Genomic DNA, 26,037 nt, shown 5'->3' with positions numbered 1-26,037 from the left:
GGGTCCATTTTCTTTCACTAATCTTTTTCACACAATATAGGAAAATCAATATTTAATTATGAAAATAATTTTTGTATGTTCTATGAAGCTGATGTGAAACCACCTGCTTCTGCACAGCACAGTGCACAGGAGCCCAAGGGGACACTTTCTCATACAAGAGAATAACCAGAAGACCAGAAGGCGTAGGAGCTGAATTTGGCCATTCAATTATGGCTGATTTTTTAAAACTCCATTTTCCTGCCTTCTCCCCATAAATCTTAACACCCTTACCAATCAAGGATCAATTAATCTCTGCCTTAAATACGCCCAGTGACTTGGCCTCCAAAGCCCTCTGTGGCAATTTATTCCACAGATTCACCATCCATTGGCTGAAGAATGCTTTTTGTAAATACCAATGTCCGTACACAGACTGAGGTTTTCTGTCACACTTGAAGAAACTTCTAGAAAATAACACCTCATTTTGATTGCCAATGGCTTGCATTAGCAGTGAATTGGGCGATATGTTCTGCAGTTTGTGCTGGGTGAGTAACATATGCATCTCATTCTCCACTGGAAGAGGGCTTGGCCAATTCTCTGAGGAAATATCCTGATGTGGTTGAGTATCCAGTAAGCTTTCTAACACAGGTGGACATGATCGATATCACATTGTCTAATTCCAGCAAGTTCAAGGTTAAATTAGGATGGCAGATTGCCTGGTTGGATTATAGAAATAGAAGTGTGTTTGAACAGTTCGAGAAAATTCATGAGTCCTTCAGGGAGGAGGAAAGAGAAAGCATCTCCTTTGGTGGGATGACCCAGAGTAAAATCGGAGCCAACCATTCAGGAGTGATGGTTGGAAGTTCTTCTCACAAAAGCTCGTGGGAATCCAGAACTCTCCTTCAAGGCTGGGGGCAATTTCAAACTTCAGAACAGATTGATATGTGTGTGTTTATAGAAGTCTGAGGTTTGAGAGGCTGAATGATCTCCTGGTCTTCTGTTCAAGATTAACTAGATCGCCACAAGACTGAGATAACATTCAGGAATGGGTGGAAAAGTAGTATGTAACTATTGCAGAACTGCCAGGCAACTATCATCTCCAGCAAGAGTGAGTTCAACCATCTATCCATGATACTCTATGCACTGAAATGAAATACCAGTTTCACTCACCAGAAGGAAAAAAATGACCTTCATCACTTGGGTTGGCTGTGAAGTCTCATGTTCTCCTGGGTTGAGCAAGCCCATCTTCAGCTGACCTTCGGTCAGAAGTGGAGATGTTTGCTAATGATTGCACAGTGTTCAATTACAGAAGAAGTCATCATCTTGACACAGTGGTGTCAAGAAAACAACCTCTCCCTCAATGTTGCAAAAACAAAGGAGCTGGTTGTGGATTACAGGAGGAATGGAGACAGGCTAGCATCTATTTACATCAATGGATCTGGGATTGAGAGGGTAAACAACTTCAAGTTCCTCGGCATCCACATCACCGAGGACCTCATGGTCTGTGCACACCAGCTGTGTGGTGAAAAAGGCACAACAGCGCCTCTTTCACCTCAGACAGTTGAAGAAGTTTGGTATGGGCCAAACTTTGACAGGGGCACAATTGAGAGCATCCTGACTGGCTGCATCACTGCCAGGTATGGGAACTGTACTTCCCTCAATCGCAGGACTCTGCAGAGAGTGGTGTCAATGCAATGCTCCTCAGACAGGATGAAGAGATCATTACTCCCCAACACCATTCGGCTCTACAATTCAACCACCAGGGGCAAGACATGTTAAGTGCCGGGGTTAGGACTGTGCTTAAGTTACCACTCAATGCACTTTAGTAAACTATTTAAGAACTTTTTAAAAGCTATTTATTAATGCTTTTTGGGAGGGTGATTTTAGATGCATATCATATTTATACTGAGTTAAATACTGTATGTAATTAGTTTTGCTACAATAAGTGTATGGGACACTGGAAAAATGTTGACTTTCCCCTTGGGGATGAATAAAGTATCTATCTATCTATCAGACAGCCCAGCACATCTGCAGATGTGAACTTCCCATGATTCAGGACATTTACAAAGACAGGTGTGTAAAAAGGGCCCAAAGTCACCCCAACCACAAACTACTCCAGCTGCTGCCAACTGGGAAACAGTACTGCAATGTAAAAGCCAGGACCAACAGGCTCCGGGACAGCTTCTTCCACCAGGTCATCAGACTGATGAATTCACACTGACACAACTGTATTTCTATGTTACATTGACTATCCTGATGTACATACTATTTATTACAAATGACTATAAATGGCACATTGCACATCCAGACGGAGACGTAACATAAAGATTTTCACTCCTCATGTATGTGGAGGATGTAAGTAATAAAGTCAATTCAGTTCATTCACAATTCCTCAGCAGATAAAGAAGCCCTTGTCTGCATGCAACATGACTAAGACAAAATTCAGCCCTGGTCTGATAAGAGGCAAGTAACATACGTGCCACAAAAGTGCCAGGCAATGTCTATCCCCAACAGGAGAGAGTCCAACCTCTGACCCTTGGAATTCAGTGGCATTACCATCACCAACGTCCTGAGGGTGAACACCAGAAGCAGAATTGAACCAGCCATATGAATATGGCTACAAGAGCAGACTAAAGGCAATGGGTGACTCACCTCTCTGCCATCAACAAGGTACAGTCAAAGAATGTCATGGAACACTCTACAATGATGTGGATGAGCAGCTCCAACAACACTCGAGAATTCTGACGCCATCCAAAGTAGCTTGCTTAATTAACGCCCATCCACTACATTAAACGTCCATTCTCTCTGCCACCAGCACACAGTATATGTAGTCTGTAAAATACATGGTACCTTCCAGGCCTACAAGTCAAAGTTCAAAGTAAATTTATTATCAAAGTGCATATATGCTACCATATACAATCTTGAGTTTCATTGAAAGTGAGTCTGTAGGTTGTGAGATTAGTTCAGAGTTGTGGTGAGTGAAGTTATCCACTGTGGTTCAGAAGTCTGATGCTTGTAGGGTAATAACTGTTCCTGTAGCTGATGGTGTGGGACCCAAGGCTTCTATAGCTCCTACCCAATGGTAGCAATGAGAAGTGTGCATGGCCTGGATGGTAGGGGTCCTTGATAATGGATGCTACTTTCTTGTAGATGTGCTCCTTGTAAACGTGCTCAATGGTGGGAAGGGCTATGAGGGAGAGGGGCATCAGGTGCAGGGAATTCTGACTTGGAAATACACCGCTGTTTCTTCATCGTCACTGAGGTAAAATCCTGGGATTCCCTCCCTCTGAACACCAGAAGACTGCAGCCCATGAGGATGAGAACAGAGAATGCAGGGAGTTCCTTTAGTACTGTGGTCCAAAAGAATGGGGTTGGTAGGGCAGGGGGTGGTGTTAGGGGGATACATTCTCTTCAGTGCTTCTGTATTATCTGTTCAGTCCCAGGGTGAAATGCATCACTTCTGGGCTGGAGAGGACTTGGAGTAAGAGAGGGAAAATCCAGTTGCTGTACACGTAGGAATCAATAGCACAGGTAGGACCATGAAGGACCATGAAGAAGATATATAATGATCCTGAAAGAGAGCAGGAGTTGGGAAAGTGCAACATCCTAATAGACCTCCTGAACCAAATGTGCAGTTCAACATGTCAGAGCTGCAGCTGAAGGAAGTCAGAGAAGTTGTCCACAAAGCAAGGGAAGCTCGACTCCAGGACCAAGCAGCACCTCGTACAAAGTGTACAAGAACTGCCCCAAGCTCCTGCTACATCTGTGGAAAATCCTGAGAATCTTCTGGAGAATGGGGAAGATCCCAGATCAGTGGAGAGTGGCTGAAGGGGTGTGGATCCCAAAGGAGGAAAACGCCACCTAGATAGACCAATTCCGCATCATCTCCCTGCTGTGTATCGAGGCTAAGATCTTCTTCAGTGCTGTTTCTGATCGACCGTGCATTTACCCAGCAAAGAACACCTATATTGATACACCTCTCCAGAAGGGCGGCATTCAGGGATGCCGGGCTGTCTGGAGCACACCGGTGTGGTGACACAGTTCATCAGGGAGGCCAGAGAAAACAAGGGCAACCTGTCAGTGTTGTGGCTCAACCGGGCAAATGCATATGGCTCCATTCCGCATGAGCTGGTGCAGCTCACACTGACCAAACATCACGTATCCAGCAGAATCAGAGACCTTATCGCTGATTATGACAGCAAATTCAGGATGAGGGTATCTTCAGGAGCAATTACATCAAGTGGTACAAGGTGGAGATTGGCATCATCACAGGGTGCACTATCTCAGTGTCACTGTTCTCCCTAGCCACGAACATGCTCACTAAGTCTGCTGAACCAGAGTGCAGAGGGCCCGGAATGAATTCCGCTCAACGGCAACCACCCATCAGGGCATTCATGGATGACCTCACAGTCACCACAGAATCAGTCACGGGATGCCGGTAGATTCTGCAGGGGCTCGAAAAACTGGTGGAGTGGGTCCAGATGTGTTTCAAACCAGACAAATCAAGATCAATGGAGCTGAGGAAAGGCAAGGTGGAGAACAAGTTCCAGTTCAGCATCGCAGGTTCAGCCATCCCAACCATCACAGAAAAGCCGGTCAAGAGCTTAGGTAAGGTGTTTGACAGCTTTCTAAGGGACACGGCATTCATTCAGGCGACCTGCACCGAGTTGGATGGCTGGCTGAAATCCATGGACAAGTCTGGCCTACCTGGAAAGTTCAAAGCCTGGGTGTATCAGCATGGCATTCTTACCAGAATCCTGTGGCCCCTCCTCGTCTGTGCAGTTCCGATCTCGACAGTCGAACCCTCAGAGAGGAGGGTCAGTAAGCACCTCAGAAGATGGCTGGGGTTGCCAAGGAGCCTGAGCAACATCGCCCTCTATGGACACCACAACAAACTGCAACTGCCCTTCAAATCCCTGGAGCAGGAATTCAAGGTAACAAGAGCCGGAGAAGTGATACAGCACAGGGACTCAAGTGATCCGAAGGTGGCTTGAGCAGGGATCCAAGTGAGGACTGGCAGGAAGTGGAGGGCGGAGGAAGCTGTTCAGGAAGTAGAGGCGAGCCTGCGTCACAGGAGGCTGGTGGGAGTGGTCACACGAGGCCGAGCTGGGCTAGGATCCTTTCCAACTCCCCAAATGGACACCATCAGAGGGAAGGAAAGGCACCATCTAGTTCAGGAGGAGGTGAGAGCAGCATTGGAGGAGACGAGAACCTGCAAGGCAGTGGGAATGAAGCAACAGGGAGCTTGGACAAGATGGGAGAATGCGGTTGAGAGGAAAGTGACCTGGGTTGAGCTTTGGAAAGCCGAGCCACACCGCATCCAATTTCTCATCTAAGCAGAGTCATCAACTGTCATCACTGTGTTCCAAGCGAGGAACCCCAGAGCACATCCTCAGCAGCTGCTCAAGGGCACTTGGTGAGGGACGGTACCGATGGAGGCATGATTAGGTCCTGAAGACCATCGCTGAAGCCATCAGTGCAGGAGTGAAGTGGGCGAAGTGGTCCCGACCCTCCAAGCAGACCATTGCCTTTGTAAGAGCTGGGGAGCAGCCAATACCTGCCAAAAGAACATCTGCAGGTATCCTGACCTCTGCAAGAGACAGGCAGCTGTTGGTGGACCTCGAAAGCAGCTGAGGTTCTCCGACCATATCGCAGCCACCACCCTGTGACCAGACATTGTCCTTGTGTCTGAGTCTACGAAGCAGGTGGTGATGCTGGAGCTGACAGTCCCATGGGAAGATCACCTGGAAGAGGCCTTTGAAAGGAAGCTATTGAAGTATGCAGGACTGGTCAGCAACTGCCAGCAGGCTGGACAGAGAGCGAGGTGTCCCCCTGTGGAAGTTGGTTGTAGGGGATTCGCAGCCTCGTTCCTTAGTCAGAGCCTTCAGCAATTTGAGCATCGAGGGAGAGAGGAAGAGGAGAGCCATCCGCAGTACCACCGATGCGGAAGAGAGGCCTCAAGATGGCTGTGGCTCAAGAGAGGGAAGCCATGGAGTCATGTGTAGCCGGCCATCTGGACACAAGGTGGGGTCTGATCAGCCCCGGCTGAGTCACCCGGAGGAGGGTGTATGATGTGGAAAGACCCGAAACACCCGATGATTCCAGGAACATCACTGAAGATGTGTCTAGAGGCATCTGTAGATGTATGTACACAGCTGCTGAAGGAATATGTGCAGCTAGAGTCCAAATTAAAAAGAAACAGAACCTCAGAAGGTGCTACCCTGAGAATTACTAGCCAAGCAGGAATGTGTGGTGCAAAGACTGATGTGGGAGAAATGGGTTCCAATTCATGCGATACTGGAACAAAGCTAACTTCAGAGCAGGCAAGCTTGCACAAAGATACAATGGAAGGCTCTTTATCTGAATGCATGCAGCATTCAGAACAACATCGATGAGTTAGTGGCACAAACAAAATTAAATGGGTACAGACTAAATGCCATTACAGAATTGAACTTCAAAGTTATCATGTTTGGGAATTAAACATTCAAGAGTCTTTAACTTCTACAAAAAGCTGGCAAATGGAAAAGGAGGAGGGAAAGCCCTGAACTAGGTGGCAGAGGTAGTTGACCTTGAGTTGGAAAATTAACAAGTAGGGTCAGTTAGGAGTGAAGAGCCTGCAAGACAGAAAACACTGATGTAAGTTACTGTATATATAGATACTCATGCATTAGAGATTCTGTGGAGAATGGTATAAATCAGAGAATTAGGAGTACATGTAACAAGAGAAATATAATAATTAGTGGAGACTTATCTACATATGGACTGAGGAAACCAACACTGTGGAGGGTGAATTTGTGGATTTTTTTTTAGATCAGTATGTTGAAGAACTAACAAAGGAAGAGGCTGTTTTAAATCTAATACCGTGTAATGGAATGGGTTAAATTGTGATCTAGTAAGTAAAAAGCCTTTAGGGCACAGTGATCATGATATAATAGGATCTTATAAAATGATTGAAAGTGATTTTGCTCTGAAACCAGGGTCTTAAATTTGTCTAAAGCAAAAATGGTAGATTGGGAAAGCATATTTAGCGGCATGATAACAAACTATCAATAGCTGGCTTTTAAAGAATTAATACACAGTTTACAAGTAATATATATATGTCTGTTTAAGGCAATGAAACAACAGGAGTAGTGACCCAGCATGGTTTTCAGAGAAGTTAAAGATTGTGTTAGATCAAAGGAAAAGGCTTAGAATGTTGCCAAAAAAGCAGCAAGCCTGATGATTGGGAAGATTTTGGAATTCAGCAATGGAAGTGCATAAGGAAAGTAGAATATGAGAAAAATAAAAACAGACTGTATGTGTCTACAGATATGTAAAAAGGAAAAGGTTGGCTTGAAGTTAACATGGCTGAGATGGAAAATGATACTGGGGAGAAAGGAAAATTAGATATATTGAACGAGGTTTGTGTTTGGCTATGTGGAAGATCTGTAAATAGATTGTGTGAGGAGCTCTAAGAAATTGGCATTAATTAATTTAAAAATTCAGTATGGGAGAAAATTTTGGGACTGAAAGATGACAAATCCCCAGGGTTTTGAAAGAAGTACATGTGGAGATAGTCGGTCATCTTCCAAAATCCTATAGATTCTAATAATCTCCACAGTTAGGAAGGCAGGAAATGCAAGGAGGGAAAGAGAAAACAGGGAATGGCAGTGACACAAGAGATTCTGCAGATGCTGGAAATCCAGAGTTACACACACAAAATGCTGGAGGAACTCAAGAACACAATTAGAACAAAAAAAAGTCTATTGTAGTGTAACACACACGTGCTGGAGGAACTCAGCAGGTCAGGCAGCATCTATGGAGGGAAGTAAGCTGTGACCCTTCGTCAGGACTGGAAAGGAAGGGGGCAGAAGCCACATTAAGAATTTGGGGGGGTGCTGTGGAGGGAAAGGAGTACAAACTGGCAGATGATAGGTGAGACCAGGTGAGGGGACAGGTGGGTGGGTGGCAGTGGGCTTCTCACATGATTCTCCCCCACCCCCCTCCACCTTAATATGCTGGAGGCTCTCTTCATCCCCACGCCCGCATACACCTTTACTGCAAGCACCAAGAGCCATTATTCCCAGAGTCATTCTTGATGCAGCACCTTGTCTTTATAGGTAGCTCTGCTGTTAGACATTATTTAGGTTCCCAAGAAACCCTGTGTTAGAGAAATTCACGTAAAAGCAGAACAGGCTATGTGAATAACCAATTTGTATTATGGAAACCAAAATCATATCAGAACTACCTTTAGGAGGAGAAGCGAGGAAGGGCATGTTTGTGTTTTCCACTGATTCTGTAACACATTCCCTCAAACCCCTCCCTATCTCTGCCTCACTTTCCTCCTTTTTCTGTGTCTCCCTCTTTCTCTTCCCGCCTTCAGTTGCGTAGCTGGTAACAGTGTTAAAGCAGCTCTACTTGACAAGTGCCACTGAAATTAAGAGCAGAGTATGGGAGTAAGGCATGGCCTGGCTTTCAGAAAGACAGTGGACTTGTCAGAGATGGGAAAAGGCGATGCAAAAGGTGCCTCACAGTTCTGAGGGCAGAGCAGAAAACATGAGACAGGAGCCATGTTCACTTCAGTAGAGACACCGACATCCATCAAGTGCGCTTCTCAATGTCCACTACTCTCAGCTGCCTCAAACGGGCGCTCTCTTTAATTAGGTCCCAATTGCTTCTTTTATGTAACAAAATATTAACAGCAACACGCCAGGAGATAGGCTCGGTGCAGAAAGAGAGTGAGTTCAATGTAAAAGGCAAGTGGAATTCTAATTTTTCTTTTTTTCAAATTTAATACATACTGACAGCGAGGCTCCCTGTTTAATCTCCAGATACTGGAACGAATGCGAAATTACACTGAAAAAAACCCAGCCTCACTGAAGATAGCGAAGCAAAGGAGCCCACTGGCAGCAGAGATTGCGCGTTGCCTGTACAGATCTAAGTGCGGCATTCAGTATGCATGTGCTGTCGTTCGCGCGCTCCCGGCACGTTGTGTGGTACGGTTGCCGACTGATTTGCTGTACAGTTTAATATTGAATTCATCAATCAAAAGACACATTTTTCTAACAAAATAGGTTTAAAAATACATAATGAGGACCGTTGATTTGGTCGGAGATGCTGGCTAGAAATGTAAACACATGGTCTTGCCCTCTTGTTGAGAACAGTGAAATTAAAGTGACTGAAGTTTCGCGCTGAGCTTGTTTTGACTGTGAGTGCTGCTGCTGATTGCGCTCTCTGCATATTTCGAGTGTATTTATAATGGAGGTCGGCCCAATCTCCAGCAAAAATCTTGGCTTCACTTCCCAGCCTTCAGGAATTGCATTATACTCTAATTGTTGTCTGATTGTGTCTGGATATTTAAAGACGGTTTACAATTCTACAGAGCATTTTCATAACCTCTTGGACAGCCCAAAGCATGTTCTGTCTGGATTTCGAAGAATGATAGCTCACTGAAAGTGGGAGAGTGGTAAAGAAGGTACATCATCAGCCAGGGCATTGAGTATTAAGAGTCAGCAAGTCATTCTACAGCTGTGCAAAACTTTGGTTGGGCAGCACTTGCAATTCTGGCTGCTGCTTTACAGGAAGGACCGGAAGGCTTTGGAAAGAGTGCAGAAGAGCATGTTGCTTGATTAGAGAGTGTATGATCTATAAGGAGAGGTTGGACAAACTTGGGTTGTCCTCTACAGTGGCGCAGGCAGAGGGAAGATCTGATGGGAGATCATAAAATTATAATATACAGTCGATAAGGTAGGCAGCCAGAATTTTTTCCCCAGTAGAAATATCAAGTACTGCATTTAAGGTGAGAAGGGGGAAACCTTAAAGGAGATGTGCACGGCAAGTTTTTTTTATTCACAGAGTGGTGGATGCCTGGAATAAGCTGCCAGGGGTAGAGACGGAGGCAGATACAATAGTGGGGTCTAAGAGACATTTCACCCGACACTTGAACAAGCAGGAAATTGGAGGACATGGATCAAATGCAGGCAGATGGGATCAATTTAATTTGGCATTGTGTTCAGAGCAGATGCAGTGTGCCGAAGGGCCTGTTCCCATACTCTACTGTTCTGTGTTCTAATGAGATGTGAGCTTATTAAAACATTTTGCAGGGGGCTTGACACAGCAAACGTTGAGAGGTTGTTACTTATCCGGGGAAATCTGGAGGCTCAGGATCAGTATCATCAAGAAGACTGAGTGGCGAAGAAAATTGTCCTCCACCTGGATCGTAAATCTTTGCAATTCACTAATTCTGAGCGTTGTGAATCAACTTTAAAATGCACCAAGAGGGGAGTCAAAGGGACAGGAAAATGGAGTTGCATGCAAAATCGGATTGGTTATGATCTTAGATTTGAAGATCGAATTGACCTTCTCCTTCTCGTGTACATTAATGGTGCAGTTTCTGAGTGTTAACACTCCTACAATGCCAGGAAATGGAAGAGATAGTTATTGGCCATGATGAAAAGAGCAAAAGAAAGTTTAGCCTCCTCTGTGGTGTCTATCAGGACATAAACCCTGGGCAGGGCACAAAGGAGGAACATGGAACAGCACCAAGAGGCCTGTAACACAAACCCAAGGAAGTAAAACAGGTCAATGGGCAGCAGGGAGATGACACTCTAATGTCTGGAGCCATGCCTCACAATACAAAAGTGGTTATGAATGTTGGAGATCAATTATCCCAGCTCCAGGATACAACTGTGGCATTTCCTTAGGCCAGTGGGCTGCATCCAGCCATCTTCAGCTGTCGTATCAATGACCGTTTTTCCATCATGATATGGAAAGGGGGAGATGCTCACTGACGGTTGCACACTGTTCAATTCTATTCACACCTCCTTGGCATGCAGCAAGACCAAGACCATATTCAGGCATGGGCTGATAATGTTTATGCCACAAAACTGCCAGGGAATGACAACCTCCATTAAGATAGAGAACCTAAATATCTACCCTTGACATTTAGTGGCATTGCCATTGCTGATCAATATTCGAAGGGTCAACGTTAATTTGAAAGTCAATTGGACAATAAGCAACATATGTACTGTGACTACAAGGGCAAGTTCTGAGCTAAGGAACTCACACAGATGTGTTCATGAAATTCTGATGTGGAATGACTCAATAAGAAGTTATTTTTGCAGAGTTCCATTTCCTCAGTTTTAATAGTGCCCTCAAGCGACTTTCAAATGTGTTTGAGTGTGGGCACAGCTCCCCCTGCCCCTACAGTCTGGAACCAGAAGGTCTCCTTATGCCTGGCCAGCACAGGCTTGTGGGGTGAAGGGCCTGTTTTCATGCCGTTTATCTCCAGAGCTCATCTCACCAAAGTGAACCAGCAGGGAAGGAGATCTGAGACTCGGCAAATAGCACTTAAAAATACAAATGAAAGCAGTGAGACTGCAGTGTTCTTCCACAAGAGCCAGCAGTGAGAAACCTACTATCCCTCTCTGCAGAGTGACAAGTCAAGTTGTCAAAATGGCTGACAGGCAATCTTCGATAAGTAGTTTAAAAACTTTGACAAGCCAGCCACATTAAGCAGTTTTTTTTCCCCGAGTCTATGCTGCAAAATTTCAGCTGTCTATTTTAAACTAAAATTGCTTTGCCAAATTGAAATCTAAACACCAAGGGATACTGAGGTGCCCATGGGAGATTCATTTCAAGATCCTATTAAATAAGAACTGTTGGGCCACAAAAATAGAAGTTTTTTTTTCACCAGGAAGGTGCATGGATCAGAAGTTCAAATTATATGTAACTGAAAATGCCCTTGTCTTAGAATAGGATCACTGTGGAAGTCAGGGTTACAATTACTCTCTGCTGATATGCAAGCAGTCGAGCTTGTTCCTCTTTGGTGTTCATTGGAACTAAGCATATAATTTTACTGGAACCCGGACAGAGACCATGAGACTGCACTGCTCAATTAAACACATGAACGCACAAATAAGGAGCGGGGGGTCAGACACTCAGCTCCTCGAGCCTGCTCCACCAGTCAATACTGTCATGGCTGATGTGATTGTAACTTCCACTCTGTGTTCCCATCCACCCCTGGTAACCTTTCACTCTTCCCCCTTGTTTATTGGGAATACATCCGTGTCGGCCTTAAAATATTTCACCACCTTTTCAGGAAGAGAGATTCCAAAAGACTTTCACCCGTCAGTGAATACAAAAACCTAATACTATATTAGAACATAAGAACATAGAACAGTACAGCACAGTCTGGGCCCTGCAGTTCACAATGCTCCAACCAATATAAGCCTACTCCATAATCGATCTAACCTGTCACTCCTACAAAGCCCATAACTCTCCATTTTTCTTTCATCCATGTGTCTATCTAACAGTCTCTTAAATGCCTCTAATGTCAGGCACCCACCACTCTTTGCGTCAAAAAACTAGCTCTAACCTCTCCCCTAAACCTCCCTCCATTCACCTTAAATGGGTGTCTTCGGGTATTGGCCATTGCCGCCCAGGGAAAAAGGTGCTGGTTGTTCACACTATCAATACCACTCATAATAACACCATAACACATAGGAGCAGAATTGGACCATTTGGCCTATCGAGTCTGCTCCAGCGTTCCAACATGGCTGATTTATTAGCCCTCTCAACCCCATTCTCCTGTCTTCTCCCTGTAACTTTTGACGCCCTGAGAAACTATCAACCTCTGCTTTAAATGTACCCAATGATTTGGCCAGCACCACTGTCTGTGGTAATGAATTCCACGGATTCACCACCCTCTGGCTAAAGAAATATTTCCTCATCTCTGTTCTAAATGGATGTCCCTCAGTTCGGAGGCTGTGCCCTCTGGTCCTAGACTCCTATAGGACTCCACATCCACTTTATACAGACATTTCAATATTCGATAGATTGTAATGAGACTACTTCACAGTCTTTGAATCTCCAGCAAGTACTGGTCCAGTATTATCAAATGCTCCTCACATTTTAATCCTTTCATTCCTGGGATAATTCTCGTGAATCCCCTCTCCAACACCAGCACAGCTTTTCTTAGACAAGGGCCCAAAACTGCTCACAATACTCCAAGTGCAGTCTGACCAATGCCTCATAAAACGTCAGCATCACATGTTTGCTTTCATATTCTAGTCCTCTTGAAATATATGCTAACATTATATTTGCCTTCCTTAACACTGACTCAACCTGCAAGGTAATCTTTGGGGAATCCTGCATAAGCCCCTCTGCATCTCTGATTTTTGAATTTTCTCCCCATTTAGGAAATAGTCCACACCTTTATTCCTTCTGCCAAAGTGCATAACAATGCGCTTCCCTGCATTATATTCCATCTGCTACCTCTTTGTCCATTCCCCCAATACGTCTAAGTTCTTCTGCTTCCTCAATACGACTGCCCCTCCACCCACTTTCGTCTCGTCTGCATACTTGGCCACAAAGCCATCAATTCCGTCATCCAAATCATGGGCATATACAGCTGTCCCCCACTTTATGCCACTTCGCTTTTAGAAGAGACCTACATTAGTACCTGTTTTCACATTACAAAGAGGATTTTCGCTTTTACGAACATTTGTCCCATATAAATTAATGGTTCTTCGCTTTACATCATTTTGGCTTAAGACAGGTTTCATAGGAACACTCTACCGTTGTAAGTGGGGGGGGGGAATACCTGTCATGTGAAAAGAAGAGCACCAACACTTGTAGCACACTACCAGTCACCAGCAGCTAACCAGAAAAGCCCCCCCCCCACTTTGTTCCCACTCTGCCTCCTCCCAGTCAGCCAATCTACTGTCCATGCTAGTATCATTCCTGTAGGACCATGGACTCTTATCTTGTTAAGCAGCCTCATGTGTGGCACCTTGTCAAACACCTTTTGAAAATCCAAGTACACAACATCCTCTGATCCTCCTTTGTCTATCCTGCCTGTTATTTCCTCAAAGAATTATAACAGATTTGTCAGGCAAGATTTCCTCTCAAGGAAACCACACTGATGTTGGCCTATTTTATCATGTGCCTCGAAGTACCCCAAAACCTCATCCTTAGTAATAGACTTCAACATCTTCCCAACCACTGAAGTCAGTTGAATGTCCTATAATTTTCTCTTTTCTGCCTCACTCCCTTCTTAAAGAGTGGAATGACATTTGCAATTTTCCAGTCCTCAGGAATCATTCCAGAATCTAGTGATTCTTGAAAGATCATTACTACTGCCTCCACAATCACTTCAGCTACCTTTTTCAGAACCCTGGGATGTAGTCCATCTGGTCCAGATGACTTATCTATCTTCAGACCTTTCAGTTTCTCAAGCACCTTCTCCCTTGTAATAGCAACTGCACTCACTTCTTTCCCCGATACTCTTGAATTTCTGGCATACAGTTAGTGTCTTCCACAGTGAAGGCTGATGCAATATACTTAATAATTCGCTTGGCCATTTCTTTCTCCCCCATTACTACCTCCTCAGCATCATTTTCCAGCAGCCCTATATCCACTATCTGAAAAAAAACTTCTGTAACCTCTTTTATATTATTGGCTAGTTTACCTTCATATTTCATCTTTTCCTCCATTATTGCTTTTTTTGGTTGTCTTCTGTTGGTTTTTAAAAGCTTCCCAATCCTCTATATGCACACGAATTTTTGCTATGTTATATGCCCTCTCTTTTGCTTTTCTGCTGTCTTTGGCTTCTCTTGTCAGCCACAGCCACCTCATATTCCTTTAGAATACCATTTCATCTTTGGGATGTATCACTCCTGCACCTTCTGAAATTCCCCATAAACACCAGCCATTGCTGTTCTGCCATCATCTCTGCTAGTGTCCCCTTCCAATCAATTTTGGCCAGCTCCTCTCTCATGCCTCTGTAATTCCCTTTACTCTACTGTAATACTGATACATTTGCTTTTATCTTACACTTCTCAAACTGCAGGGTGAATTCTACCATATTATGATCACTGCCTCCTATGGGTTCCTATACCTTAAGCTTCCTAATGAAATTTGGGTCATTACATAATACCAAATCCAGAATTGCAATTCCCCTCGTGGGCTCAACCACCAGCTGCTCTAAAAACCTATCTCATAGGCATTCTACAAACGCCCTCTTTTGGGATCCAGTACCAATTGGATTTCCTCAATCTACCTGTATATTCAAATCCTAACCCTAAGTCTACTCACAAAGATTCTACATCTTCCAGTCCTAAGTCACCTCTTTCAAAGGATATGATTTCATTTTTTTACCAATAGAGCCACCCTCTGCCTTCCTGCCTATCCTTTCTATACAAGGTGTATCCTCGGATGTTAAGCTCCCAATTATGATCTTCTCTCAGAGATGCTCATAACCTCATACCTGCCAATCCCTAACTGTGCCACAAGATTATCTAACTTATTCCGTATATTGCATGCATTCAAATATATTCATCATTCTGTATTCATCACTCTTTTTGATTTTGGCTCCGTTATATTTTAACTCATTCTGCTGACTGCAATTTTGCCCTATCTTCTGCCTGTCCTTCCTCACAGTCTTACAACACACTGCATCTACTTGTATACCAACTGCCCCATCCTACCACTCTGGTTCCCATGCCCCTGCTAAATTAGTTTAAACTGACCCCAACAACCCTAGCGTACCTGCCCACAAGGATATTGGTCCCCCTTGGGTTCAGGCGTAACCCATTTCTTTTGTACAGGTCATACACTCTCCAGAAGAGTTCCCAATGGTCCAGCAATCTGAAACCCTGCCCACTGCACCAATTTCTCAGCTACACATTCACCTGCCAAAATATCCTATTCTTACCTTCACTGGCAAATGGCACAGGTAGTAATCTGGAGATTGCTACCGTTGAGGTCCTGGTTTTCAGCTTAGTGCCTAGCTCCCTAACTTCTCTCTTCAGGACTCCATCCGTTTTCCTACCTGTTTTGTTGGTACCAGTATGTAACATGACTTTCAGCTATTCACCTTCCCCTTTTAGAATGCCACGGACCGGATCCAAGTTGTGCCTGACCCCGGCACCTGAGAGCCAACATATCATCCAGGTGTCTCTTTCATGTCCACAGAATCTGCTCTCTTCTCCTCTTATTACTGCACTCCTCTTCTCCCCCTTCCCTTTTGATCCACTGAGCCAGACTCAGTACCAGAGCCCTGGTCACTGCGGCTTCCTCCTGGGAGCTCCCCCAGCAGTATAGCAGTATACTTATTATTGAGGGGAACAGCCACAAGGGCACTGGCTGACTATTGCCTTTTCCTCTCCTGACCATCACCCAGAGGCCTGCCTCCTGCAACTTAGGCGTGACTACCTCCCTGTATCTCATATCTATCACCTCCTCAATCTCCCGTATGAGCTGCAGGTCATCGAGCTACAGTTCCAGTTCCTTAACTCGGTCTCAAAGGAGCTGCAGCTCAGTGCACTTTGTGCAAACGTAGTTATCAGAGCAAATGGAAGTCTCCCCTTATTATATAATAATCTCCCCTAGCTATATACAAATAGAAAACAAAAACTTACTAGAAACTTTCCTACTTGCTTCTTAGAACCTCTGTATGTGCTTCCCCAAGCCAGTTGAGCCAAAGCTGGACCACTCTAAAACTGTCCCAGTCCAACAATAGCTGCTCCACTTACACATCCTTACTTTTTATTGGTTTTTTTAATTGATTAACTTTCTCTTTATTGATCAAATTTTTATTTAATCTTTTACACCTCTGTCAAGTTGCCTCTCATCCTCCATTGATCCAAAGAGAAAAGCCCTGGCTTGCTCAACCTTTCCTCATAAGACATGTAAACAATATTATTGAAATATATTTTGTTTTCTTTCTCTTCCTCAACGTAATTATGTATGGAATGATCTGTCTTGATGGCATGTGAAACAAAGGCCTTTTACTGTGAGGTAGTTCTCTTTTGGAAGAGGACAGCGAGGCTTTGAGAGGAAGTGCGGCGGCGGCCATTTTCAAATTGTCCAATTGCGTCTCAGATCGGAGTTCTGAGAGGCGGGACTGTGCAGGCACGTGAAGGAGGCCTGGGAAGGAGGGAAGATATAAAAAGTACGCAGCCTTAAGAAGCAGGCAGCTTCGTTTGCGGGCAGCGGAGTGCACCGGGAGCAGAATGTAGTGCTTGGGCTCAGTGGGCTTAGGCGGAAGAGGCCACAGTAGGCTTATCTTTTAGTTCTTGTTATTTTTCAGTTATTCGGGAAGTATGAGTGTGAGGACAGCTTATTGTTCTCGGTGTCGGGTGTGGGAGGGCCTGGAGTCTCCGAGCCTCCCGGACGTCCACATCTGCGCCAGGTGCACTGAACTGCAGCTCCTGAGGGACCGAGTTAGGGAACTGGAGCTGCAGCTCGATGACCTTCGCCTGGTCAGGGAGAGTGAGGAGGTGATAGAGAGGAGTTACAGGCAGGTGGTCACTCCGGGGCCACAGGAGGCAGATAGGTGGGTCACGGTCAGGAAGGGGAAGAGGCAGGTACTAGAGAGTACCCCGGTGGCTGTACCCCTTGACAATAAGTACTCATGTTTGAGTACTGTTGGGGGGGACAGCCTTCCTGGTGGAAGTGACAGTGGCCGGGCCTCCGGCACAGAGGACAGCCCTGTAGCTCAGAAGGGTAGGGATAGAAGAAAGAGGACCATAGTAATAGGGGACTCGATAGTCAGCGGTTCAGACAGGTGGTTCTGTGGAGGTGATCAGGAGTCCCGGATGGTAATTTGTCTCCCTGGTGCCAGGGTTCGGGACGTTTCTGATCGCGTCCAAGATATCCTGAAGTGGGAGGGTGAGGAGTCAGAGGTCATGGTACATGTAGGTACCAATGACATAGGTAGGAAAGGGGAAGAGGTCCTGAAACGAGAGTATAGGGAGTTAGGAAGGCAGTTAAGAAGAAGGACTGCAAAGGTAGTAATCTCGGGATTACTGCCTGTGCCACGCGACAGTGAGAGTAGGAATAGAATTAGGTGGAGGATGAATGTGTGGCTGTGGGATTGGAGCAGGGGGCAGGGATTCAAGTTTCTGGATCATTGGGACCTCTTCTGGGGCAGGCGTGACCTGTTCAAGAAGGACGGGTTACACTTGAATCCTGGGGGGACCAATATCCTAGCGGGGAGGTTTGCAAGGGCTACAGGGCAGACTTTAAACTAGTAAGATGAGGGGGCGGGAATCAATTTGTGGAAACCATGGGAGAGGAGGTTAGTTCACCAGTAGAGCAAGTAAATAGACAGTGTGTGAGGGAGGAAAGGCAGGTGATGGAGAAGGGATGCGCTCAGCCCGAAGATGTAGGGGAGAAGAAAAAAAAGGATAATAAATTTGAATGCATTGTTAGGGATGAAAAGAGAGCAGGAGGTGGAGAGTATCTTAAATGTATCTATTTTAATGCTAGGAGCATTGTAAGAAAGGTGGATGAGCTTAAAGCGTGGATTGATACCTGGAATTATGATGTTGTAGCTATTAGTGAAACATGGTTGCAGGAAGGGTGTGATTGGCAACTAAATATTCCTGGATTTAGTTGCTTTAGGTGTGATAGAGTAGGAGGGGCCAGAGGAGGAGGTGTTGCATTGCTTGTCCAAGAAAATCTTTTGGCGGTGCTTTGGAAGGATAGATTAGAGAGCTCCTCTAGGGAGACCATTTGGGTGGAATTGAGGAATGGGAAGGGTGTAGTAACACTGATAGGAGTGTATTATAGGCCACCTAATGGGGAGCGTGAGTTGGAAGAGCAAATGTGTAAGGAGATAGCAGATATTTGTAGTAAACACAAGGTGGTGATTGTGGGAGATTTTAATTTTCCACACGTAGACTGGGAAGCTCATTCTGTAAAAGGGCTGGATGGTTTAGAGTTTGTGAAATGTGTGCAGGATAGTTTTTTGCAAAAATACATAGAAGTACCGACTAGAGATGGGGCAGTGTTGGATCTCCTGTTAGGGAATGCGATAGGTCAGCTGACAGATATATGTGTTGGGGAGCACTTCGGGTCCAGTGATCACAATAGCATTAGCTTCAATATAATTATGGAGAAGGACAGGACAGGACATAGAGTTGAGATTTTTGATTGGAGAAAGGCTAACTTTGAGGAGATGCGAAGGGATTTAGAGAGAGTGGATTGGGTCAAGTTGTTTTATGGGAAGGATGTAATAGAGAAATGGAGGTCATTTAAGGGTGAAATTATGAGGGTACAGAATCTTTATGTTCCTGTTAGGTTGAAAGGAAAGGTTAAAGGTTTGAAAGCACCATGGTTTTCAAGGGATATTAGAAATTTGGTTCGGAAAAAGAGGGATGTCTACAATAGATATAGGCAGCATGGAGTAAAGGAATTGCTCAAGGAATATAAAGAATGTAAAAGGAATCTTAAGAAAGAGATTAGAAAAGCTAAAAGAAGATACGAGGTTGGTTTGGCAAATAAGGTGAAAGTAAATCTGAAAGGTTTCTACAGTTATATTAAAAGCAAAAGGATAGTGAGGGATAAAATTGGCCCCTTAGAGAATCAGAGTGGTCAGCTATGTGTTAAGCCGAGGGAGATGGGAGAGATTTTGAACGATTTCTTCTCTTCGGTATTCACTAAGGAGAAGGATATTAAATTGTGTAAGGTGTGGGAAACAAGTAAGGAAGTTATGGAACCTATGACAATTAAAGAGGTGGAAGTACTGGCGCTTTTAAGAAATTTAAAAGTGGATAAATCTCCGGGTCCTGACAGGATATTCCCCAGGACCTTGAGGGAAGTTTGTGTAGAAATAGCAGGAGCTCTGACGGAGATCTTTAAGATGTCATTAGAAACGGGGATTGTGCCGGAGGATTGGCGTATTGCTCATGTGGTTCCATTGTTTAAAAAGGGTTCTAGAAGTAAGCCTAGCAATTATAGACCTGTCAGTTTGACATCAGTGGTGGGTAAATTAATGGAAAGTATTCTTAGAGATAGTATTAATAATTATCTGGATAGACAGGATCTGATTAGGAGTAGCCAGCATGGATTTGTGCGTGGAAGGTCATGTTTGACAAACCTTATTGAATTTTTTGAAGAAGTTACGAGGAATGTTGACGAGGGTAAGGCAGTGGATGTAGTCTATATGGACTTCAGCAAAGCCTTTGACAAAGTTCCACATGGAAGGTTAGTTAAGAAGGTTCAGTCGTTAGGTATTAATGCTGGAGTAATAAAATGGATTCAACAGTGGCTAGATGGGAGATGCCAGAGAGTAGTGGTGGATAATTGTTTATTGGGATGGAGGCCAGTGACTAGCGGGGTGCCTCAGGGATCTGTTTTGGGCCCAATGTTGTTTGTAATATACATAAATGATCTGGATGATGGGGTGGTAAATTGGATTAGTAAGTATACCGATGATACTAAGATAGGAGGTGTTGTGGGTAATGAGGTGGGTTTTCAAAGCTTGCAGGGAGATTTATGCTGGTTAGAAGAATGGGCTGAATGTTGGCAGATGGAGTTTAATGCTGAGAAGTGTGAGGTTCTACATTTTGGCAGGAATAATCCAAATAGAACATACAGGGTAAATGGTAGGGCATTGAGGAATGCAGAGGAACAGAGAGATCTGGGAATAACAGTGCATAGTTCCCTGAAGGTGGAGTCTCATGTAGATAGGGTGGTGAAGAAGGCTTTTGGAACACTGGTCTTTATAAATCAGAGCATTGAGTACAGAAGTTGGGATGTAATGTTAAAATTGTACAAGGCATTGGTAAGGCCAAATTTAGAATATTGTGTGCAGTTCTGGTCACCGAATTATAGGAAAGATGTCAATAAATTAGAGAGAGTGCAGAGACGATTTACTAGGATGTTACCTGGGTTTCAGCACTTAAGTTACAGAGAAAGGTTGAACAAGTTAGGTCTCTATTCATTGGAGCGTAGAAGGTTGAGGGGGGATTTGGTCGAGGTATTTAAAATTTTGAGAGGGATAGATAGAGTTGACGTGAATAGGCTGTTTCCATTGAGAGTAGGGGAGATTCAAACGAGAGGACATGATTTGAGAGTTAGGGGGCAGAAGTTTAAGGGAAACACGAGGGGGTATTTCTTTACTCAGAGAGTGATAGCTGTGTGGAATGAGCTTCCTGTAGAAGTAGTAGAGGCCAGTTCAGTTGTGTAATTTAAGGTTAAAATTGGATAGGTATATGGACAGGAAAGGAGTGGAGGGTTATGGGCTGAGTGTGGGTCGGTGGGACTAGGTGAGATTAAGAGTTCGGCACGGACTAGGAGGGCCGAGATGGCCTGTTTCCGTGCTGTGATTGTTATATGGTTACTGTATCTCAGTATATGTGATAATAGTAAACTTAGACCATTACCAAGAATATCCACCTCATGTCTGTTTTTAATGAGTGGCTCTTTTAAACAATGATTCTTCCAAAACCCCTCAGGTTTTATATCTGTTAGTCAAGCCCCCTCTCACTCATTTAAATTCCAGCAGGTACAAGCCTAGCTGGTATGACCTCTAACCTTTTTTCATTAGACAACCACCCCTCAACATGTAGTCTCACCAAGGCTTTAAATCACTTTAGCACTAACTTCCAACTTTTGTATTTAATTTTTCTTGCAATAAACAATTGCTAACAATTCTGTTAGCTTTCCAAATTATTTGCTGTAACTGCATACTACAGTCTGTGAATCATGCATGAGAAACCCTTCATTTTGTAACCTTCAGAGCCCAAGGCAAGTCACAGACAACGTCCTAAGCAAAGGTGGCGGGGCCTACAAACACATAATCATCTAAATTAGGAGCAGGAGTGGGCCACTTGGGCTGTCAAGTCTGCTCCAACATTTAATAAGATTGTAGATTTGCTGATAAAAACCATATTTGGGTGCATAAATTGGTAAGAGCAAAGGGCACATGTTAGAAGTTTGTGAATCACTGGCTCAAACTTAAGTGATCTATCCTGGCACCAGAGAAGATGAAAGTGCCTGAGAAAAGGCACAGAGGAAGATTTTCAGGACATTAATAGGGATGAGGAACTTTGATGAGGAACCTGAAGAAGTTTGCATTGTCCTCCTGGGAACAGGTTAGCCATGAGATGATGTGATTGCTGGTTTTGGGACAGGTTGGGGGGCTTTCATAGGTAACAAGAGAGAAAACAAGTTGCTGAAGTTCAAGGACAGCTTTTACACCCTCCCCCTGCCCGTTATAAGACTATTAAATGGTTCGCTAGTATGATAAGATGGACTCTTGACTTCACAATCTACCTTATTATGACCTTGCACTTTATGGTCTGTCTGCATTGCACTTTCTCTGGAGCTGTTACACTTTATTCAACACTCTTCTTTAACATCAATGTATTGTGATCTGATCTATATGAACAGTACGTAAGAGAAGCTTTTTACTGTACTTCGGAACTTGTGACAATTCCAATTCCAAGGCTCAAAATCAGTGGCAGCAGGCCAAAAGAGGCAAAGTGCAGGAACTTCTTCATCCTGTAATTGCTGGGATCAGGAATGGTTTTTCTGAGCAGGGGACGGAAGCAGGTTCTGGAAGTAATGGGAGAAGAGATTTGGATGGGTACCAGAGGACAGGAACAACACACTGTTACTGACTAAAGAAAGGTGGAACAAAAGATGGCCACTCTTCTGTCGAGACAGGGTAGGTGCAACACGCCAAATGGTCTCTTCCTGCCCTGTGTTTCCATGGTACACCCAGACTAAATTTTCAAACACATTAAGGAAGCTGTGTGTGTGTGTATGCCTGTGACTGTACGTTTGTCTGAACATATGTGTGCGCTGTCACACTCATGTATGTGCTCATATGTGCATGCTTGAAGCACCCTCTAAAAGATGACCTATTCAAATCCCTGTGTACACCTCTGAGTGCTCAGCTAAAAAAAACAAACAGGGGTGGGGGGGGGGGTGAGAGAAGATTTGAAGTTTGGACTAGAACTATGTTATAATCTTCAAAATTATTTGAATATACTTGCTGTGAACCCTCATGCTTTTGGCTCTGCTATTGGGAACTGTGATTGATGGAGAGTAAAACTCCATCCCTTGAGGTGAAGGGCACATGTTTGATCACATAATATGATTCCAACCCTCTTGAAAGTACAATTCCTAATTCAGCAGTCAATTCCACAACGCTGTTCCAGCTGATTAATTTTGGAGTGAGGACATAGTTGGTAACAGGAAAACAGCTCCCAAGGCATCTCTCTTGTTATAATTACAAGCCCTTGAGGTCTGTGGGTCATTATATCTCACTTGCTGTTGTATTTGGGATGCCAAAAAAGACTATTGTGTAAAAATATGATGGGCAAAGAAGTACAGAGACCAGGAGAAATCAAGTCAAACAAGGGGATGTTTTTCTTTGTCTTCACCTCCGCTCCAGATCTCAATCACACTAACTTTGGAGCCGGCACCCTTAGCCTTTAACACCAGCCTGCTCACACCTATAAGACAGGAGCAGAATTAGGCTATTTGGCCCATCGAGTCTGCTCTGCCATTCCATCTGGGCCAATTTATTTCTCCTGGGGAGAGATAGAACTAGGGGTATAATTCCAGAATAAGCGCCTTCCTTTTTCAGATGGAGGTGAGGTAGAATTTCCTTCTCAAGGTCACGACATGTGGAGTTGTCTCCCCCAGAGAGCTGTGGGGACAGTCAGTGAATATATTCAAGGCTGAGATAGACAGACCTCTGGATCTTTGGAGAGACGTGTATTACAGGGAATTTGGCCGGAAGGTGATATTGAGGTTAATGACAGAGCAGGCTTGAGAGGCCAATTAGCCTACTCCTGGTTACTTTCATGTAATGCCTTATACCAGCCCCATGCCCTTCACCTCCCCCACCACAACCTAACTAGAGTATAACTGAGGCCTCTCTCTTTTTCTCACTGCCCTCTAGCTACCCCACCTCCTCAACCACTCTAACAAGACCCAAAACCTCCCATTTCTTTGCCCCATTCTTTCAATGAACCTGACCAACCTGCAGGGAGGCTTTGATGTTGACATCACACATTCCACACACAGTGGGTCTGTTATTTGAATTGTCCATCAAGAGGCTGGATTCAAGATACAGGATGGACTTTGTAAACCTGGAAGCTTCCAACAGTCTAGGGAACTACTAGCCGACAGGAGGGCATAATTATAGGGGGAGGGGGATTATAAATTGAAGAATTGGCAAATGTTGGAAGAGACGTTACTTTGTTGGGGCAGAAGTAAGAATGTGTATCCATTGAAGTTACTCATCTTTTTCAGTTGATTACTAAGGTATGGTGAAAGCTTCAAAGGGAAGAGGTCCATGATTTATGTCGCCCAAACCATATCCTGCCCTGAGTTGATATAGGATGGGAAGGGAGAGGAAGTGCAGGAAGGATCAAATGGCCTCTCCTACACTGAAATGATTCCACACAGGGAGAACATGGTGTGGGGGGGGGGGAATAGTGAGAAATTGAGAGGAGGGTAGAATAAAAGAACAAGATGTGAAAGGATGGGGACTTGCTAATCTTAAACCTGCCGAATACAAGTGATCTGAAATTCTGTGGGATATTTCCACTTGCCTTTGGAATTAAGTTCTGGAAAAGACATCAATTCTCAAACTCCATGACAATTTCAAATTATACATTATCTTGTTCTAGTCTGAACGAACCAGTAGAGTAGAATATAAATGCTATGCACTTCATCTGAAGAGGTTTGCTGGAATTAAATAGTGTAGCTAACAGGAGCCCAGAGTTTCCAAGGATAATGGAGATATTCTGAAACTGGCTGGATCAGGGCTACCTAGGATTATTGCCACTCATCCAGTTTTACAATAATGCAGTGTGCACCATGTCCACACACACAGGAGATCACTGTGTCCACACACACACACACAGAAGAGAGCATGTGAAATGTTCTATTTGCAGGCTGCTTGTTCTATAGCTGGAAAAATGTACAGGATGTATCTTTGAAGTGTGCACATGGATTCTGAAGGGAACCACACGGGTTCTGTCTCCGCACATGGATGCTCATTGTCACTCTGCTACTTCAAATGGGGTTCTCTTCAATTTCATATGTTTCTGAGGAAAATTCAAGTGGGCGTGTGTTGCAGGCTCCACATGTTTAACACACCAAAGGAAGGTAAACAACACACACAAAATGCTGGTGGAACACAGCAGGCCAGGCAGCATCGAGACGAAGGGTCTCGGCCCAAAACGTCGACAGTGCTTCTCCCTATAGATGCTGCCTGGCCTGCTGTGTTCCACCAGCATTTTGTGTGTGTTGTTGTTTGAATTTCCAGCATCTGCAGATTTCCTCGTGTTTGCTCTTTAAAGGAGGGTTAAGAGAAGTTTTCAGGCAATGGTCTCTGCATTTAGACAATCAAGCCATATTTTATGCACTTACATTAGTGTTTTCTATTTACCTCAAGAATTAGGTCTTGGCAACAAACATTTGAATTCAAAGCCTTTCAATTTTTTGCACTGCCGATGTTACCCAGTTTATTTCTTTACCTTTGTACTTTACAGATGGAGGACAAATCCAAATTTATCCTTCAAATGTACATGCAATCTTTATTTCCAGCCTACTGAAATAATTAAGTTTTGTTTTTCTCCCCTTTATTTAAAGAAATGGTGGGAAACTTAAACCTGATGGTGAACGATTTTGAGGTTTGCCAGTACCTAGTTCCTTCTGAAATGGCAAAACACTCCAGTGATGGGAAATGGGCAGAACACACGAGTGTCTGCTGAGCACGTTCCAATTCATTAAAGAAAAACCTCAGACTGAGCATCACTGAACAAAAGCTCTGTTATCTGGTAAGTGCAGGTTATCTCTGAGTTGGGTGTGTTCCAGTACCATTCACAGATGCACTTACTTTATGCTCCAGGGTGGTAAGTGTTTTTAACACAGCCTTGTTCCTTCCAATCTGTAGGGCTGCTGCTTTATTTGGATGAAAGCCCAAATGATATCCAAGCACATTCTTTGAATCAACAGGCTGAAAGTCCCCTTAATACATGGTTTGATTCTGGGTTGCTCACCTATTTTTGAGAATGGTCTTGTTTATCTTAACACTCCAAATTAGACTTTGCAAAAGATAATGAAAAATGTGCCTTCTGGGCTGAGTTCCACTTTCATACCGTGAATAAGAAAAGATCAAACTGCAAAAGAGGAAACCAAATGAAAGAAAACTAAAAGCTAGAGCCACCATTTTCAACATAATATTTGGCCCCCAAGACTATTGGTAATTGATAACTGGTTTAATATTGTTACATGTACTGAGATACAGTGAATGCATGCCATTCATAC

General features: G+C 44.1%; 1 protein-coding gene across 1 annotated transcript in view; it reads right to left on the bottom strand.

Moving 5' to 3' along the window:
- Positions 1 to 26,037, bottom strand: part of asic1b (acid-sensing (proton-gated) ion channel 1b) — an 878,352-nt gene that overhangs the window by 658,451 nt on the left and 193,864 nt on the right. The gene's annotated exons all lie outside the window — the stretch shown is intronic.

This window comes from Hypanus sabinus, chromosome X1, assembly GCF_030144855.1.
Source record: "Hypanus sabinus isolate sHypSab1 chromosome X1, sHypSab1.hap1, whole genome shotgun sequence".
NCBI lineage: Eukaryota > Metazoa > Chordata > Chondrichthyes > Myliobatiformes > Dasyatidae > Hypanus > Hypanus sabinus.
This window is presented reverse-complemented; position numbering and strand designations above follow the sequence as displayed.